This window comes from Cricetulus griseus, chromosome 3 (genome assembly GCF_003668045.3).
Source record: "Cricetulus griseus strain 17A/GY chromosome 3, alternate assembly CriGri-PICRH-1.0, whole genome shotgun sequence".
Classification (NCBI taxonomy): domain Eukaryota; kingdom Metazoa; phylum Chordata; class Mammalia; order Rodentia; family Cricetidae; genus Cricetulus; species Cricetulus griseus.
Genome location: NC_048596.1, coordinates 10192715 through 10198723, shown reverse-complemented (window position 1 = coordinate 10198723; position 6009 = coordinate 10192715).

Here is a 6009-nt window from a genome sequence, read left to right as displayed (position 1 = left end):
TGCCGCAGGTGGCAAAAGCAAAGATGGAAGCAAACCACTCCACTTGATAAAGCCCAGCAGCTCCTTGAGCAGCCTGAGGTTGATCTGCAAGGTGGACATCCTCTGAGGAAAGGCAAACTCTTAAACTTTTCCAAAACAGAGCCAACATTACCTTCATGAGAGTGAGTAATTATACATTGTTACACTGTTTCATTTACTCTTTTGTACCTGAGTAGTCTTGCCTCACCAGGTTCTTTTACAATTCCTCTGTGAAACTGCTCTTCTCTGCCAAAGCTTTATCCACTGATTTGTAATGTAGAGCCTCTTACTCTGTAAGCCTCAGTCCTTACTTACAACTTACAACTTACTTACAACTCCAGAGCACTGAGCTAAATTGCATCCATTTAATTGCAGCTCTAGGGGTATTATTGAATCTCTCTTTTTTTGTATGCTTGTATTATTTAACTTTTCATTTCAGCTTTATGTTTGGTGAAACATAAATCAAGCCTTTTGTGGTTTTTGGAGTGGCTTCCATAAGGCTGGGTAATTTCATACACTATGGAGCTAAAAGCAAGACATGTAACTTCTTTCCAGAATGTACTAATGAAAACCGTATGACGAAGATCAGAAGAATTAGGGAAGAGTGAGTACTTACATATGTTTGCATATATGAAGATAAAATAACAACTATCGGATTTAGCATGTTGTAGAAAATGTGGGTCCCAGTTAGTGGGAAGTGTTAAAAATAAACGTTCCATTGAAATATGTGGAATTTTTGGCAAGGAGACGTCATATAAAATACTACTAGTTTACATAGTATTTGTATCACAATTTGGAGACTGAAGTAAGTAAACACTGAGTGAAGAGATGTGTAGAATATCAGAAACCACGGCCCCAATGGAGCCTTTGCCATCAGATTTGGTAATGTGGAAAACTGAGTATTTACCTTGGCCACTAGTGTCAGAAATGATTTCAGAGGAGGAGTGATGTTTAAAAGAAAAGTAGACTGTAAGAAGGGCAGCATTTGAAATGCATGTCTCAGCATGCCTCACAGCTTAAAATCAGACCTGTAAGCAACAGAAACTCACAGAAGTCCTTTATATAGAAGATCAATGTGATCAGGAATATGACTTGAGAAAATTCAGCTGCTTTACCTTAGATTTCAGATTGAAAAAGAGCTATTACTGGCAGAAAAATTACAATGCTCTTCTCGTAGGCTATAAAGCCAGAACAAAGGTCTGACACGGAAGAAGCAGGTGTGAAGTTGGTGTGAAGACCCAGGAAAGAGTCTATGAGGAAAGGGGAAGGGAGAAAAGATAAATGCAAGGTCAGCCATCTCTAATCTTGTCACTGGGAAGGGCAATGACTCATATTTTGTGGGTGCTAACCTTTGAAAAACACTGTAATAATCTCATGATAAATACCTTGCCTTCCTGAACTTACATGGTAGCAGCTTCTTGAATTTAGTAGCAGCTATGAAGGGAGGTACCGCTATGCACCACATTTTATAGTTACAAGAATCAAGGTAACAAATGTAGACTGATTTATCCAAGTACAAATGGAAAGAGGCATATTGGTACTCCCTAAGTTGGAAGATATATCCCAAGCTAAAAGTCCTAGAAGAAAAACATCACATAATAAATGGTTTTCAAGCAAAATACGGGAATTCTTAAGACTTAAAACAACAAATTTTATTTATTCAACTCTTTGGAAAATGGAATAAAATCATGGCTGAAATAGCATATACTGTTACAAAGGAAAATCACGTGTATGCTCCCGTACACAAGTCATCCAGCTGCTGAAATATAATTGGGTGAAGTGATAGAATCCATCATGGATTCTACCATCGAGACCCAGGCAAGAGAGAAACTCCTTGGTGACAGAATTCTGACTTTTTCCCGTAAAGGGAGCTTAGTTCCATAGTCGACCCTTTTCTTAAAAAGAAAAAAAAAAGCAAAAAGAAATGAGGTCATTATGGGATAATTCTAACTTTTAATCAAAACCAGTTTGAAGCTGTTTTATGTTACTATTTGCTTAAAGAGAGTTATTGCTGAGAAAAAGTTACCCTGCTACAACCAATGAAATACACATGGTAAATACAGATTTTGAAAGCCCTATAAAAGGCAGGACAGATGCACACTTAGAAAATCCACCTCTAAATTGTTTGCCAGAGAGGAAAACAGAGTCTATTTCTAGCTAGAGCATCCAACATTGCCCTACTACAGTTTATGCTGCATCTTCATCTCCTGTTCAAAAGAATTTGCCAAGGCAGAACTTCAGATAGGGCAAATCCCAATTCTCTGCAACCTCCTCTTAGTGAAAACCAAGGAAGCTACATTGGTCCTCTTCCAGTTTTGGCAAAAGCTGGAGCCTGTTAAAATGGAAGGTTGTTTTTGGATGCGGGTATTCTCAGTGTTGATTAAGTGACGCTAAACAAAAGAATGTATCAAGTTAAGATGCATATGAATCACACTGTCAATTCTGAATTATCCCCTGATGTCCCATTCCTGGGGATAAATGATGAAGATCCGTGCGTGCGTGCGTGCGTGCGTGTGTGTGTGTGTGTGTGTGTGTGTGTGTGTGTGTGTGTGTGTGTGTGTGTGTGTGTGTGTGTGTGTGTGTGTGTGGTGTGTGTGTGTGTGTGTGTATTTATATATCATGTATCACCAAGCATTGTTAGTATTGGCAGCATTTTTATCACATAAATTATATATTAACAAGGAATTAAGGACAACATGTTATAACCCCATGTTGTTGTTACTCTAAAATTATAGCTGTACAAGGTATGGGGCATATTAATTAGCTTAATTACGTACATTACTTTTAGATAAATATTAGTAGAGTTGGTTCCTTTAGCTTGCAAACCAGTTCAGTTTCTGAGGCCTGTAGCTTGTGACTCCATTTACAGCTAGCATATTGCAAGTGTTTAAAAGCAAATGCCACATTTTCTTCATCAATGGGGTGAAGCAGATACTCAGAGGAATAAACACAATTTTTTTTCTCACCCGAACCTGCAGAGAGGCAGGGTGTGGGGGTTAGAGGAGCTCAGATGTTGAGAATTGGAGCAAAGCATGTTGTTGCTGAAGAGAAACTATCACCTTGAAAACTCTGAGAGTTAATGTAGCTTCGAATGGCCATGAGACTAAAGTCAGGGAATAACAGTAGCCATGCTTTGCTTGTGCTTGGGAGACATGAATCACAATGTTCTTTCTTAATTTAATTGCCACGGAGACAATATATGCTTAATTGTTGCGCATTATTTTCACATGGCAACACTAGGCATTTCTTCTAATTCTTTGCAGTTCTTCGTCAGGCATGCTTGTGTTATTATCCCATGAGCCACAGGGAAGAAGATGCTGAAGGGAAGGAAGTGAATACAGTCTACTTTTACACTCACAGGGCATTCCATTCATTCGTGTCCAGATTCCTCTATGGCAATCCAATGTCTTCTTTGCCATTGAATAGTTGGATATAGAATACATGAAACTGGAGAGCTTGCTTTTGCTTTTTGAGACAGGGCTTCTCTATGTGTAGCCCTGGCTGCCCTGGAACTAGCTCTGTAATCCAGGCTGGCCTGGAACTCACAGAGATCTGCCTGCCTCTGCATTCTGGCAGCACTCTTGACCAGTAAGAAACCATTAAATTTCTGAGTTTTTATGTTAATGTGAATGTGTTTTCTTTTACAACAGAATCAGAGACAATTCTCTGCCTTCATCATGTCACAATCGGGTCATCTAGATAGTCTCTGAAATTAAAACGTCTAACAATTGCTGGTTGAAAGCATTACCTGGAAGGAAACAGAACACTGTAGAGTCATACTTTCTAGGGTTGCATATGTTAAATATTGGCTCATCGGCTTATTCTTGAAGTCACTATAGGTAAGTCTATGAAAAGGTGACAGATTCAATCAAGTAAAACGAACAGGTCACTTGACATTTTAGAGTGAGCAAACTCTGTCACCCAGGTAGATGGACCAGTGATAGCAGGGCCACTGAAAGAAGTTCAATACTGTGTACTAACAACATAATAGGAGAAAAAGGCAATGTGGGAGAACAGAAATTGATATCTCCATACAGGTGTTTACTGTAGGCCATTCTCAACTTTACTATACCTTAGAAAGCAGTATTCATCATTACCCATCAATAAAGGGAGAAATTATAGTGGAAAGCCATAGAGCTTTGGTTCACTCATATAGACTATGGTAGGAGCAGAATATACTTGGATTGAGGATTTTGTCAAAGAAACAAAACAAAACTGTGTTCTACCCAGTCAATCTGGTCAATAAATCTAACTTCTGGGCAGGAAGTCAACACTGGATCTCAGACAAGGTAGATAATTTATACCTTAGTTTTCAAACCCACTGACAAGGCAGAAGTGCCTTCCTAGACCCATGTGCACAGAAGTAGCTGGACTCTGCTGGCCACTATTATCTCTTACCTCTGAGTTATTTTATTCTTATTCCTCTTGACAGAGACACACTCCCTTCATGACTTTCCCAGTGGACAGCACACTTCAGACCCCTGTGGTGCAATCCTAACATTTTCTGGACTTTTATCCTTGTGAACACCACCATCATCCATAAGTTGCTTTGGAGAAGCTTGTTTTATTTGTATTTCCTACAAAAACAATGACTTTGAAGACTTTTCTTTTGTAGATGAAGAATATTTGGAGCCAACTGCAGTACTCAAACTTGGTGAGGAAAGGTTAAAAAAAAAATTCTTAGTAACTGTGAAGCCACAGTTCATTTTCTTATGTCTATAAACTTCTAAAAGTATAAATGCCAAGTATTAAATGCCTTTATCCATCAGTAATATATAAGATTTGACAACAGAAAACATAATAATTTTTCTCTGAATGGCACATAAACCCAGCCAGACATAAAATGCAAAACATACAACGAGAACTTTTTATTGTTGTATTTAGACTCTCCCTGACCATCCCTATAATTGCAGTGTTTAAACCCTCTCTCACTGCCCCCTATCACCTATGAGAAGCATAATTAAACACTATCTTAATTCAGTACAAAGAGGCCCAAGGGATGACATTTTATCTCTTTAAACTGCAAATGTGAAAAAAGTCGCTGTTTCTGAAGCATTTGCCCTTGTGATAGCTAGAGACCTAGAAGGCCATCATGGACAGTTTAGAGTACTCCTTGTGGTTAGTGAGCAAAACAAACAAACAAAAATGGCAGTAACCTGCCTTAATGTCCACTTCTCTCTTTTCCATAAGTTTGAAATTTTTGACGATTCACACTGTCAGCCTGCACCCTTCATTTCTTCTACACACTAAGTGCAGATTTTGCAATTTAACATCTTTGAATTAAAAATATGCTTCTTCTGAAAAGTGGAATATAGCAGATATAGTGCTACTACATGGAACCTTTCTATAGAAGTTTCTAGAAAAAAGACAGAAGGCACTATTAATAAAGCATGATAGAGTCAACCAACTATCAATGTATATAGTTAACATTTAGTGAGTATTTTCCACAGGCTCTTGTGCCAGGAATCATTTGGCAAATCTATGATGTATAACTAACAACCATAAAATGTCAGTACGGAACATGTATCATCTTTCATGAGTCTGAGAATGACTGATGAATTCTGCATATTCAGACAGGAGAAGTTAGTCCCATTTGAGGTACTGCCATGGTCATATGAGTGTTTACAATGTTCTTGGCTATGCTTTCTCATGTTTGGAAGTGGATTGACTCTGAAGTAGTTGAATTAATATACTTTTCCTAAATCTATGTCAAGATGGGGAAAAGTCAGCCAGCATTTATCCCTGTGGAAGAAAGTTCCAAGAGAAAATAAACTCTTACAAGAAATTTGCTGGATGCAGTGATGCATGCCTCTAATGTCAGGAATAGGGAGGCAGAGCCATGAAGACCTCTTAGAGTGTGAGTCTAGCCTGTAGCTACACACCATTCCTCTTGTTATCTATAATTACAGGGTTGTAAGTAGTATCTCCATATTCTGAAATTTACCATCCTCTAAAAAGTTCAAGGTGCTATATTCTTGGGGGTATGAAATA